The sequence below is a fragment of the Equus przewalskii genome, chromosome 13 (assembly GCF_037783145.1).
Source record: "Equus przewalskii isolate Varuska chromosome 13, EquPr2, whole genome shotgun sequence".
NCBI lineage: Eukaryota > Metazoa > Chordata > Mammalia > Perissodactyla > Equidae > Equus > Equus przewalskii.
The window spans coordinates 108,297-122,739 of record NC_091843.1 but is presented as its reverse complement, the minus strand read 5'-3'; the positions used below and the strand labels follow the sequence as shown (position 1 = coordinate 122,739).

At 40.4% G+C, this 14,443-nt stretch overlaps 1 protein-coding gene across 4 annotated transcripts in view; it reads right to left on the bottom strand.

Annotated features, from left to right (window-relative positions):
- Nucleotides 1-14,443, bottom strand: part of EFCAB2 (EF-hand calcium binding domain 2) — a 120,870-nt gene that overhangs the window by 88,937 nt on the left and 17,490 nt on the right. Inside the window, exon 1 of one of the 4 annotated variants that reach the window (XM_070568948.1) lies at nt 11,451-11,556. The exons of the other annotated variants lie outside the window; for them this stretch is intronic. The gene's annotated coding sequence lies outside the window, so the exon portion shown is untranslated. Of the gene's footprint in view, nt 1-11,450; nt 11,557-14,443 lie in introns of those variants that run through there. 4 annotated transcript variants of the gene reach the window in all.

Here is a 14,443-nt window from a genome sequence, read left to right as displayed (position 1 = left end):
AGGAAAATCTCCCTGATCTGGTCAGCTACTTCTGCCTTGCTCTTGAAATCATGTGCAGTGATTCTCAAGGGTGAGAGCACCAATACTAGGCCAGTTGTATGAGAATCACCCAAGAGCTTGCTGAAAATACGTGTCTATGAGCTCTGCCCCTGGAAACTCTGATTCAGTATCCTGGGGAGGGCCAGGATTCTGTATTTTCACAAAGTACCCCAGGGGATTTGATGAGCAGTGGTTGGGGAACAACGACCTTAGTATAAGAGGGTAGTTTTAAAGAACACCAGGCTTTGCACCAGAAAGAATCCCAAACAAATCCCTGATCTAACCTTTATGGGCTAAGTGACCTTGGGCAAGTTATTTAGTTTCCCTAAGGACTGAAGATATTTTTCTTTGCTAAAATGGGAATAATACCTTACTCACAGGACATTATTAAGTATTAAATGAGAAAATGTATACAAAATACTTAGAATATGTATATAAATATAAGCTAAGTATGTATGTAAACACTTAATAGATGCTAATAACTCTATTTAAACCATTCAGCTCCTCCCCATTCCCTACCTTTGCTCATGCTCCTCCCTCTGCACCATCCAGCTCCTCCCCATCCCCTACCTTGGCTCATGCTCCTCCCTCTGCACCATCCAGCTCCTCCCCATCCCCTACCTTTGCTCATGCTCCTCCCTCTGCACTATCCAGCTCCTCCCCATCCCCTACCTTGGCTCATGCTCCTCCCTCTGCACCATCCAGCTCCTCCCCATTCCCTACCTCGGCTCATGCTCCTCCCTCTGCCTGGCGCTCTCCCCTCATTTTCCTTCTGCTGACTTCTAAACCTGGAAGATGTTGTTCCTCAATCTCCCTCACCAAGCCTCCACCCACACCCCCAATCTGCCTTCTCTCGTTCTCCAGGCTGGGCCAAGAACCTGTCCTCTGTGATTCCACAGCACCCTCTGCTCACCTCTCCTCATGAATGCAGTAATACTTATTAAGCGCCTACTATATACCAAACACTGAAGACATATTGGAGAACCAAACAGATGTGCTGACATTCTAATGGAAAATCGGATATTAAACAAATTACACAAATAATCATGATTGTGATTAAATCGTTACACTGCAATAAATGATTTGTGTCTGTCTTTTCCCACTAAATACTAAGTCCTTCAAAGCTGTGTCAAATTCATCTCTATATCTCCAGCATTCAACAATGTTTGGCATAAAAGAGCTATTAATAAAAAAAACTTAACTAAAGAGAAGGAAGGCTATTTAATGAAGGAAAGTCCTGGAGAAGACAAGAGTGGATGAGATCATGAATATTAATTAAGAACTAATTAAGAATTAATTAAGAAGGTTAAGAGAAAATTAACCTTGAACAAGAGAAGGGACAGCTCTTCTACTAAAATGACTAAAGGAATGTAGGAAAGGAGAGTGTCGATGAAGATATGTTTACAGGTAGAGACAAATTGAGGGAGTTCAGGCCTGATGGCTACCATTTCTGAGCTATAAAGCAGATCTACCGAGAATGAGGAGGTGGGAGTTGGATCAGGCGGCTTTAGGCAGACTTCCCCCATCACCACCCAAGCCAGCAGAGTTAGCAAGATATTCATGGATGCCTCTTCCTCCTCCTTTTCCTCCTCCTCCACCTCCACTTTTACCTCCTCCTCCTCCTTCTCCTCTTTTCTCCTCTTCTTCCTCTCCTTTTCCCTCTTCTTTGTTTTCTGGCACCCAAGATCCAAATACTCTTCCTATTTGGAGGGAAGCCCTGTTGTGTATATTAGCAGAACACAGTGTCCTCTCTCTCATTAAGTGAGCCAAAGAGGATAGACCTTACCTCCCCCAGTCTTCTGGTGGCAAAGAAACAGGCATGTGACCTAAACTCAGTCAATCAGATGGTCTTGTACAGATTTCGAATCTTAAGGAGGTAATACAAAAATGTAGGGACAATTTTTAAATTACCTATGGGGATGGTGGAAGCAGAAACAGCAAGAATTTAGTGGCAGTGGTCCAGGGGCAGTGGTATCAGCAGTGGCACGTTAACCAGATTGTCCTTGTGGCATTACCTTAGCTGTGGTACAGGCTGCTGAACCTCCTTGGTTTTCTTGCCCGTTGTCCAAGCTGGTTCCCCAACTTCCCCGTTGATTTTTTGAGCTCCCTGCTATGTTCTAATAAAGTCCCTTTCTACTTACATTAGCCGGAATTGGTTTTGTTTGACTGATAAACTGGGAAGGAGGAGGGGAGAGAAGGATCAAGGAAACTAGAGGTCTAGATGAGATCCAATAGCGAGTATTTTATGTATACGTAAGGAAGCAGAGCACCACTGGAAGTCTAGGAGATTGTGGGTAGACGACAGAATGAAAGAGTAAAGATTTCAACATGTCTCACAGGGTCTAGCCACGAGAGTAGGATGTTGAAAAGGAATGGAAGTGAAGGTCACTGAAGTTGAAAAGAGCAAGAAATTACAAAACTAGTCTGTTGGATGGGTGGTCCACATGGTCACTGAATGGTCACCTAGAATGATGGTGAAATTTGGGATGGACAGAAAACTAATAAAGAAGTTCCAAAGGCTTCAGTCAACAAAGAGTTAGCTAGGGCTGGCCAGGTGTTGCAGTGGTTAAGTTGCACGTTTCGCTTAGGTGCCTGGTGTTCCAGGTTCAGATCCTGGGTGCTGACCTACGCACCACTTGTCAAGCCATGCTGTGGCACGCGTCCCACATATAAAGTAGGGGAAGAATGGGCATGAATGATAGCTGAGGGCCAGTCTTCCTCAGCAAAAAGAGGAGGATTAGTGGCAGATGTTAGCTCAGGGCTAATCTTCCTTAAAAAACAACAACCACAACAAAACTTCGTACTTCATAAATTAAAAAAAAAGAGTAAAGCTACAGGGAGACTGATAAATGACAGTGACAAAGAGAGAAGGTGAATAAGATGTGACAAATTTCAAAGGTAGAAGAATTTTTATATTTTTATATAAGAATGAAAAAGCAATAATCTGGAGTTAGAAGTGGGCTGACTCACTTACTACCTGAACACAAAAAGACATGAGAGAATGAATAGCGCTTACTCAAGATGGCCCCCCAAAAAATGGTATTCCAGAAGGAAATCCATGATTAAGTTAAGAAAAAGAGAGGAGAGGGATGTTCTACCAAAAGAGTATTTGTAAACAAGTTTATTTATATTACATTAAGTCTGACATTCCAAAGGACTCCACGGAAGGTCGTGAGAAGAAAGTCAGCAGGAAGATGAGAAAGGATAGATAAAGAAGGTCAGAGCTATATAAAGAGGGGAATACAAGAAAAGACAATTGACCAGAGATGTCCACATATGAAACAGAAGTCAGATACTGCTGAACATAAGTACATTGAAGAAAATTCATATTTAAATACAAAGACAATAATTCCATGGAATATTTGTCCTCTCTTTTTTTCCTAAGGCCTAGGCTCCCAAGTCTTTTTTCCCAGACTTAGGTTCAAACCTATGTTCTCTGGTGAGTTCTTGAAGAAGATACTTGATCTCTTTAAGCTTCAATTGGGGGTAGCATTTCCTTTCAGGATTGTGAATACCAAATGAGCATGTGGCTATCTAACTCAGTGCTTAGAACCTGTAGGCACTAATAAATGTTCACTAGAGTATGAAATTCTTAAAGGCAGAAACATGGCAAACAACATCCAGATGGCTCCCAATGATTCCTGCCTCTTGGTTTTCACACATATGTACAGTCTCCTTTCACAGTATACCAGGGCTGATGGTGTGACCAATAGAATATGGCAGAAGTAATGGTATGTCATTTCCAACATTAGGCTTTTATCTTAGTGTCTCTCTTTCTCTTTCTCCCTCTCTCTCTCTCTCTCTCTCTCGCTCTCCCTCCCTCCTCCCTCCTTCCCTTTCATCACTAGTTCTCGGGGAAGCCAGCTGGACGTTGTGAGGTACTCAAGCAGCCTGTGGAGAGCCCCATGTCGTAAGCAAGTGAGGCCTACAGCCAGTGAGGAACTGAATGACCAATGGCCAAGTGGATGGGCTTAGAAGCAGATCCTCCAGCCCAAGACAACATCTTGACTACAACCTAATAAGAGACTCGGAACCAGAACCACCTGGCTAAACTGCTTCCAGATGCTTGTTTCTCAGAAACTGTATGAGAGAATAAATGTTGCTTTAAGCCATTAAGTTTTGCGGTAATTTGTTACCATAAAATAGATAACTAGTAGATAACAGTAATAGATTATACAGAATTTTGGTGCCTGAAAGTGAGATGCTGCCATCAAAAATGTCTAAAAATGTGGGAGAGGATTTTGAGTCAGGCAGTGCTAGCCTTTGAGTAGGCTGTAGGTTAGAGCTTAAAGCAAAGTGAGGAAAATGACACTGGAAACTGCAAAAGCAGATCCTTTTTATGAATAGCAGAAAAATTGCTATCAACATGAAAAGCAGAACACATGCCTAATGAACCAGGTGGTCTTGATAAAGGGCATTCTAGGAAAAGTACTGAAGGTGCTCCCTGGCCCCCTTTGAGTATATATACAAAATCTAAGAGGAAAAAGATAAACTAAAGAAAAGACGGTTAATTAAAAAGGAGCCAGGAATTGCCAGTTGTGAAAATTCCCTGCCTCTCCAAATGGCAACAGATGCTAAGATAAAAAATGGCTTCTGGGCAAAGATTAAATTTGGGGCACTGCCAGGAAAACAGTCTAAACATGAAACCAAGTACATGGCTGTAAAACCCTTCGTTAAGACCTCTGAAAGACCAAAACTTCTGTTGGCAGGGAACAGCTTCAGAAAAGTGCTTGCTGAAAACATTTACTCTCTCTCATAAAAGGGAGGATGACGCAGAGAGTAGAACCAAGAGCCCAGACAGCTGAGCAAAAAGCCACCTGGAATCATTTCTTAACAGTAGGACCAAGTCCTAATCAAGAACCTTCCAACATTTCCCCAGCTGGATTTTATGGACCACTGATCCTGTGTGTCTCCTACTTTTTACTCTCTTTGAACAGATATGTCTCTGGAGGTTATCCTTTACCTATTCCACCATTGCACGTTGGACAGTAAGTGGCAAAGAACTTGTCTCTTTAGTTTATAGGTCTACGGATCAAGAGAAGCTGTACTCAAGGAGCTGTCCGTAACTACAGTCAAGGAACATCATTCATACCTAGGCTTGATTTAGCTGTGACATTCTGAACTTTTAGGTGATGCTATAATGGGATGAGAGTTTGGTGGGCCTTGGAAGAGGGTGCATAAATTCTCTACGTGGGAGGGATGTGAATCATTGAGGGCCCAAGGGAAGAATATGGCAGCCAGCCTCCAAGATGATCCCCAATGATCCCCACCTCTTGGTACTCACACCATGGTGTAGTTGCCTCCAATGTTATACCAGCGTTAGTTTATGTCACCAATAGAATATGGCAAAAATAACAGTATGTCACTTCTGAGATTAGGTTATATGAGATATTGTGGCTTCTGTCTTGATCTTTGTCTCTCTGATTCTTCGATGACTCACTGTGGGGGATGCCAGATGCCACATTGTAAGGACATTCAAATGGCCTATGGAGAGTCCCATGTATCAAGAAACAGAGGCCTCTGGCCTCCTGCCAATAGCCATGTAAGTGAGCCACGGACTTGTGAGAGACTCTGAGCCAAAATCACACAGTAAAGCTACATCTGGAAATTGTGTGAGATAATAGGTGTTGGTTGCTTTAAGCTGCTAGGTTTGGGGATAATTGGTTGCATAGCAATAGTTAACTAATACAGGAACTATGTCAGTTTCATTCCTTCATTTCTGTAATCCCAGTTGCTTAACAAATTTTGCTAAATCAGATTAGCTTTCCTTTCCCTTCCCTCTCTTATCTGGATTTGTCACTTTCTCAATTTCATAAGGAATTCATGAACTGAAAAATTATTTGGAAGCAGTATTAAAAAAATTTTTTCTTGGGGCCGGCCTGGCGGCACAGTGGTTAAGAGCGCACGTTCCGCTTCGGCGGCCCGGGGTTTGCTGGTTTGGATCCCGGGTGCGGACATGGCACCACTTGGCAAGCCATGCTGTGGTAGGCATCCCACATATAAAGTAGAGAGAGATGGGCATGGATGTTAGCTCGGGGCCAGTCTTCCTCAGCGAAAAGAGGAGGATTGGCAGCAGTTAGCTCAGGGCTAATCTTCCTCAAAAAAAACTTTTCCTCACTAAACATATACTTAATGTGTTCCACTCCTGCTGTTGTCTACACTTTAAGGAAATATGGTCCAACTTAGCTTTAAAATAAGCTGGGTAGGTTTCTGTCTTGTCATAGTTTGCTATTTTACTGTAAACAGCTTTCATAAATTTTAAGGAAAGGTTTTCCTTGATGAAAAAATTTTCTAGCCCAAAAGCATTGTTCAATCACAGACATGTCTATAAAAAGATGTCTGTCAACTGTATTTTATGGTTTAGAAGAAAGCTTCTTGCAGTTTTCAGCTCCCCACCAGCTACTCCTGTCTCTGTTGTTTGGTCTGGTCTAAAACACACACAGTCACGAAATGTAAAAGGCTGTTTACAAAAACCAACCGATCTTTTCTTGAATTAATCAGTCCACAAAGTCAATTTTAATAGCTTTCTTTACTGTCTGCACTATGAAAAACTGAAAAAAAGCTCCTTTTCTTCTCACACTACATGAAAATGATTTGAAGGTATTGAATGACAAGAATAAGTTCCCTTATGGATACGTGTTTACCGATTTTAAATAAATGTTAAGGTGTTTGCATGATTTTCCAGAAATTTGAAGCATTCATATAAAAATTTAAAATCGCAGGTAATAGTGTAACACGCCCTGCCTATGACTAACCCTATACTTGATGAAACAGACCCTGCCTTCTACTAGCCTATTTCTTCATCTTTAAGTGAGAATAATACCTCAACGAGTTGTTATCAAGATTAAATGTAATAACATATAAAGAGATTAGCATAAAGTTGGCTCATAGTAAACAAGCTCTCAGTAAATGTAATTGGAATAATGATCAGAAAGACTAATAGCCAAAAAAATTGTCCATAAAAGATTTTATTAACTCAACAAGAACAACCCAAGTTTAAAAATGGGCATTCTGACACACACACACACACACATATATATAATACATATAAAAATATATAAAATATGTCAGGTGATAGATACGTTAATTGACTAGAGAGGAGAAATCCTTTCACAATGTATACATATATCAAATCATCCCAGTGTATACTTTAAATATCATAATTTTGTCAATTATACTTCAATAAAGCTGAGAAGAAAGCAGGCAAAAGTTCTGAACAGAAACTTCACCACAGAGGATATACTGATGGCAAATAAGCATAAGGAAAGACACTCAACATCATGTTATTAGAGAATTGAAAATTAAAAATAATGAGATACCACTACTCATCTATTAGAATGGCTAAAGTCCAAAAAACTGACAATACCAAATGCTAGCGAAGATTTGGAGCAATAGGAAATCTCATTCACTGCTAGTGAGAAAGCAAAACGGCACAGCCAATTTGGAAGACAGTTTGGCAGTTTCTTAAAAAGGTAAACAGTCTTACTATACATGATCCATCAATCACATCCTTGATATTTACCCAAATGAGCTGAAAACTTATGTCCTCATGAAAACCTGCACTTGAATGTTTAGAGAAGCTTTACTCATAACTGCCAAAACCTGGAAGCAAGCAAAATGTCTTTCAACAGGTGAACAGATAGATAAACTGTGGTACATCCATACACTGGACTGTTATTCAGTGATAAAAAAGAAATGAGCTATCAAACCACAAAAAGACATGTAGGACCTGCATATTGCTAAGAAGCCAATCTGAAAAGGCTATATACCATATGATTCTCATAATATGACATTCCGGAAAATCAAAACTATAAAGGCAGGGAAAAGATCAGTAGTTGTCAGGGGTTTAAAGGGAGGGGAGATGGTTGAACACGTGATGGGATTTTTGAAGGTGGTGAAACCATTCTGTATGATACTATAACAATGGATACATGACACTGCACTTGTCAAAACCCATAAAACTTTACATAACACAAAGAGTGAACCTTAATAAATGCCAAATAAAAAGAAAATCATTTAGGAGGTTGAGGCAATCTCAGGATGGGATACAGATTGTGACAAAAGAAACTGTATTACAAATGTATGAAACAATCTCACTGAAGGAAATGCAGGAGGAAAGATGCTGACCTAAGTAACTTTAGAAATAAGAGATCTGTAAGACTGAAGACAAAAGGCACTGCACGTAAGCACTGTGTTCTAGTTGATAAAGTTGTCTCCCACAGGGGTACGAGTTAACAGTTCTGACATTCTGTATGTGTACAGTGGACTGAACAATAAAGTAAATGGGCAGTGTATGGTGGGGGCCAGGTTTCTCACTGTCAGAGTGGAAATTTACTGATAAGCGATGGTAGCAGGTTAGAATGATCCATGTAATAATGATTGGAGTTGGAGATATCAATATGAACTCATGCTCAGCTTAATAGATTCTGATGTTTACATATATAAATCTTTATAGACATGTGCATATACAGAGGTTAGTGTGAACTCACATATCCCCTTGCTCTGTCGGCTGGGAGCGCCCAGGAGCAACAACACCCCGGTAGCAGTGAGCATAGATCTTGGTTTGTAATACCATTCTCCAATAAAAGGAACCAGGGCTCTTTGGAGAAATGGCTGATTCTAGGACTGGGGCAAGAAATATAAAAGATGTGCCCAGAGTATCTTGTTGCCAGAAAGTAAGGAAGTGCTTTAAAAAAAAGGAAAAAAAAAGTACTGACATTGATGGGGCTGTATCAAAGGGACACAGGAGCCAAGTAAAAGAGCTCCCAGTGGCCAAAGCTGGAGCAATTTGAGCAACAACATTAATACAGTAGATTGGATTATAACCCAAAGTATAAAATAAATATCCATGAGTCCATACTCACATCAGTGAATGAGGAAGCAAAAAAATAGGAGAAAGAGAAATTTCTTGTGCAGAAGAATTCTAAATAATTTATGTAGATTCTTTGCCCTCAAGGAGGAAAAGCACAACTGCTTCCTCCGCATAGGGACTTCCTTCCAAAGAGTATAGTACGGAAAGGGGGTGAAAAAGAGTAACTTTACAGCGGAGAAAGTTGACAAACACTGCCTCCGCCAGGTGAGCGAGGTGCACGTCAACAGTAACATGGGTTACACTGATAGTAGGTACCTCGAGATGATGTGATGAAGCGGCACTTTCCCTCTGTGGTCTTCCTCCCACATCCCATAACCCCAGTCTAATCATGAGAAAAACATCCTACAAATTCCAATAGAGGAGCATTCTACCAAATAGCTGACAGTAGTCCTCAAAACCGTCACGGTGGTCATCAAAAACGAGGCAAGTCTGAGAACCTGCGCGGCCAGCAGGAGCCTAAGAGACGCTACGGCTGAATGTCACGTGGGGTCCTGGACGGGTCCCGGGACAGAAAAGGACATTAGGTAAAAACTAAGGAAATCTGAATAAGGTATGGGCTTTCCTTAGCAAAAAAAAAAAAAAAAATTACTTTGTTAACCTCTTACTTTGCACAAATTTTGCCAGCATCTCTAGGCTGCGGCACAGTGTCATGGTTCAAACCAGAGGCTCTAGGCCAGACCACCTGGGCTGCGGGTCAGCCGCACCACTAGCAGCTCGGTGACCTTCCGGACAATATCAATATCAAGAATATCTATCTCACCAGGTTGTTTTGAAAGGTACTACCTGAACTGTAATAATATTCAATAAAAGTTACTCCGTATCATTCATAAGTTTTGCTGATTTGGGAAAGTTGCTTAGTATACCAGAAAAGGAAGTTATATAAATTCAATTGAGAGTAATTAAATTTCTATTACTCAATCATATGAAACATATATAGAGAAAATAGGCAGAAATCTAATTTTACACTCAGGATTATTAGCATTAGTTTTCATGAAGTCACAAAACTTACTGCAATCTGTTGCTATTTCACTAATAATATTTTTAGAACTGGTAATAAGTATAATTCTTACACTGGTTAATATATAAATCATCTTTCTTAAAATATTAAATAAAACTTTATATTTCATACTCCTTTTAAAATATATTCTTTAGATTATTTTTAGTTGTTCCTATTCTATTAGGCTATAAAAACATACAGCAGAGTTTATTATAAAATAAATATAACTAAATTAATATATCAATATAATAATAAATACCTTTTAATTGGTGAAATCTCAGAGGCAAGTTATATCATTATATAGTAATTCCTTTTTCTCTTTGATTCCATATTAGTCACTACCAAAGCCAACAATTTGACGTTATATTTGTTTTTCAACAGTTCAACATTATACTTGTTTTTTTTGGCAATGGAAATGCTAAGGCCAAAAGCTAGCTGTTATACCAAGTTAAAATCAAACCATAGAAAGAAAAAAAACAAAAAAAAAGGGTACATTTAATTTCAAAAGAAGGAATTAATGATAATAAATACAGAGGGAGCTGTCACAACCAAAATAAAGCCAGATCACCTAAGGTTATAGAGACGTTTTTAAACAAATAGTGCAGCTGAGTTTTTTCTAAAGCTAAAATGTCCATATACATATTTAAATATTTAACTAGCTACTAAAATCCCACCTACAGAAATTAAAATAAAATAATAAGCCCCACGAGGAATCTTTACCATGAGAACTGTTTAAAACATAGAAAAAGGTAAAGAAACGCCCTCCAGGTTAATTAATTGGAAGAGCAAATAATGCTATTGTTCTGTTTGCCCCAAGTAATAGCAATACCTAATCTAGAGATATGCTGTTAAAAAAACAGTCAAGAACCCAATTCTGGTCTTTTTTGGGGGGTGAGAGAGGGAGGGAGCTGTTCTTAACGAATCTTTATTTTATAAACAACTTGATCGAAAGACAATGTGCCACCAAAGTACCTGGCTTAACACTGCAATACTGTATCCACTCCTCATCTAGCTTTATGTTAATGTGTGCTTTCCTTTATCACCATGTGCTACAAATATATTCTAATTTAAAAGGAAAACAAACCAGCTACAGTAGACCCTAACAGGACCTGTGCTAGACCTCAGCGCGGTGTGCAGACAGCACTATGGAAGCACGGGAGCAGCATCCACCTCAGCGTAGAGTGGGACTTAGGTAGAGACCAGGAGGAAGAGGCAGAAGCTGAAATGGAGAAATTAACCCTCTCCTCCAAATCCCAACATCTAGTAACAAATTTAGGATCTCTGGACTCTAAAACCTTCGCAGCCACATCCTCTGCTGCCATGTCATCCAATAATGCCTAGTGCCACCACTGTTACCGGCTCCTGCCCTGCTCCAATCTGCCACAGTGCAGGCAAGTGACCCTCTAAAAACAACTGAATTGTATTGTCTCTCTGAGTAGAAAGCTTCAAGGGCTTCCTCTTGCTCTTGGATAGCGGGTCAGCCCCCCGACCTGATCACCTACCCACTTTACAAACCCCATTCCACACCACTCTTCCCCCCACCTCCCCTGCAGCCACGCGGCCTCCTTCAGCCTCTCACAGCCCCCCGCCACTGCTTCAGGCTTTTGAACTGCAGTTCTCAGCAGAGGAAATGCCACATTCAAAGACCCTGAAGAGAGAAAAAATGAAATCAGGTGTCCCTCTTCTGGAACACTGAACTTTTTTGTACTACTTTTCCCCAATGCAGTTAAACACTTAGGTAATTGTGGTTCTCTCCTCTGCACTAATATAATCTCTAAGAGGGCAAGCCCCAACCTGGTTTGTCTCCAACATCTGCCACAGTGCCTGCCACCATAAGCAATGGCTGAGACATTTCTCGAGCTCTTGCCGCAGATGAAGCTCTCTGCTACATGCTCCACCACCACAGGAGGTAGGTTCCACTCTACTCCTGACACTTGGAGAAACTAGAATAATTAGGTACCTAGCCTAAATCTACCCAGCTCTTAAGTGGCAGAGCTGGAATGTGAGTCCATAAGGATCTACTACAGATTTCATGTTCTTAACCACTAAGCAACACAATTTATTAAATGAAGCCCGTGATGAGGAAACTACGTGCACAGGCCTAGCACTTTCATCACGGGAACAAAGAATAAATTGTCATTATGATGAAGTGTAGAATGCATGGAGCCTGGTACCAGCCGTGTGATCAGAAAAAGCCTGGAGAAACAAAACATGCTAGTCTGCTCCGTTAGAGAGTTTAGACTGTCCTAAGGCAACGGGAAAACATTAAAGGCTTTTAGGTAGAGAATTCATGACCAGATAACCAGATTTTCAGCGTGGTAAATGCAAACTAGTAAACCACTTAAGAAGCTTGTACAATAGCCCAGTAGATACAGATAAATGTGTATGTGACCAGAAATTGAAGGGGTTTCTATTTTATGGTTTTATTTTCTCTGCCATATAAGAAGTAAAAAAGTTTGCAGAGTGAATAGGGAGGTGAGACGATTAGAGAATTTGTGCAGATGACCCAGATCCTTTTTGAATCCATGTTTACCAACGCCATGATAGACACAGAAAGACTAAGGTACTGCTCTAGATTAAAGGACACTAAAGAGACATGACAAGGGGCTGGCCCCGTGGCCGAGTGGTTAAGTCTGCGCGCTCCGCTGTAGGCGGCCCAGTGTTTCGTTGGTTCGAATCCTGGGCGCGGACATGACACTGCTCATCAAACCACGCTGAGGCGGCGTCCCACATGCCACAGCTGGAAGGACCCACAGCGAAGAATATACAACTATGTACCAGGGGGCTTTGGGGAGAAAAAGGAAAAAATAAAATCTTTAAAAAAAAAAAAAAAAAAAAGAGACATGACAACTAAATGCAGCATGTGACCCTGGACTGAAACCTGTGTGAGGTGGCAAATGCTATATAGGCATTATTGCTGGGACAACCAGCCAAACTGGAAGACGGACTGTAGAATTAGATAACAATATTAGATAAACTTCCCCGAGATTTTACATAAGACTATCTTTGTTCCTACGAAATATACACCAAAGTGTTAAGGGATAAAGTGGCACAATTGCATGTAACATACTCTCTAATGTTTCAAGTGAAATACGTATATATATAAAATGTTAAAATTATATGATATGAGATATATATTATATAATACAATATGTATTTACATATGAGAGAGAAAAAATGATAAAAATGTGACAAAATGTTGAAATTAGAGAATTTGGGTAAAGGAAGTGCGGGAATTCTCTGTACTATTCTTGCAATTTTTCTGTAAATTTGAAATTTTTCACAAAGTTTGAATTATTTGACAAAATTTTTTAAATAATCAGTGTTGAATAAGGTATAGCCCAAGCATGAAATATCTGAATTTAAGATTTCAGAGGTGGCACAGCTCTAGATGATGGCAACATTCACTTTGGCCATGGAAGTGGGTGGCTGAAACGTATCAGAGAGTCACTGACATTGAGGTCACATTTGAGGGAGTTTCCCTCTTATTTCATTATATTGCATAGTTTCATATCAGATCTCATTTTTTTTTTTAAAGATTGGCACCTGAGTTAACGACCGTTGCCAATCTCTTTTTTGTCTTTTTCTGCTTTTTTCTCCCCCAATCCCCCCAGTACATAGTTGTATATTCTAGTTGTGGGTCCCTCTAGTTGTGGCATGTGGGATGCCGCCTCAACGTGGCCTGATGAGCGGTGCCATGTCCGCACCCAGGATCCGAACAGGATCCGAAAACCTGGGCTGCCAAAGCACAGCGTGGGAACGTAACCACTTGGCTACGGGGCTGGCCCCTGAAATCTCATTTTATTTACTGATTTCACTTGATGTTTTTAATCTCTGAATTCGGTTTCACTTTTGTAGCTTTTAGTGCTTATACTATTGTATAATTAGTTACCATGTGAATCTACTAGCCAGTTAAAGAGGCACATAGCTCCTCTTCCTCATTACTAATGAAGATCTTAAATAAGGATATTTCAAATCCCCATCTCTTAGATTAGACATACTACCACTTTTCAGGTTTATTATCTTGGGTCCTACTCAGAATATCTAGTCTATGAGATAATATTGAATTTCATACAAATTTAAATATTTCAGCTACTATATCAAAAAAGGTAATTATGGCACATCACTCCCTTAGCATTCCTAAACCCTAAGTCTCTCTGATTTAAAGTCTTCAGAAAGTAACCCTCCAGCCTTCTGCATGGATGGAAGGGAAGTGATGCCTGGCTACTCCAGGGGATGAGAGATGCAACCTCTTGCCTTGGACTTTCATCCCAACCCCTTATATTTAGCCTCACTCCACACTTAGGCCTTCAGAGATGGCCGCTGCCTCCAATCCTGAGCCTTTCCAGGGTTTCACAGCCCCGCTTGGTTTGTTTCCTTTTGGCTCCCTCCTCTACAGGCTTATGTTTATATTCTTTGGTTATGCTGGGCTAGTTGCCACTCGTCCATCCATTTAATAATTTATCTCCTTTCCCAATGTCTTTTTACAAACCACTATTCTCTCCTCTTCTATTCTCTTTATCTTTGTAGGTCCA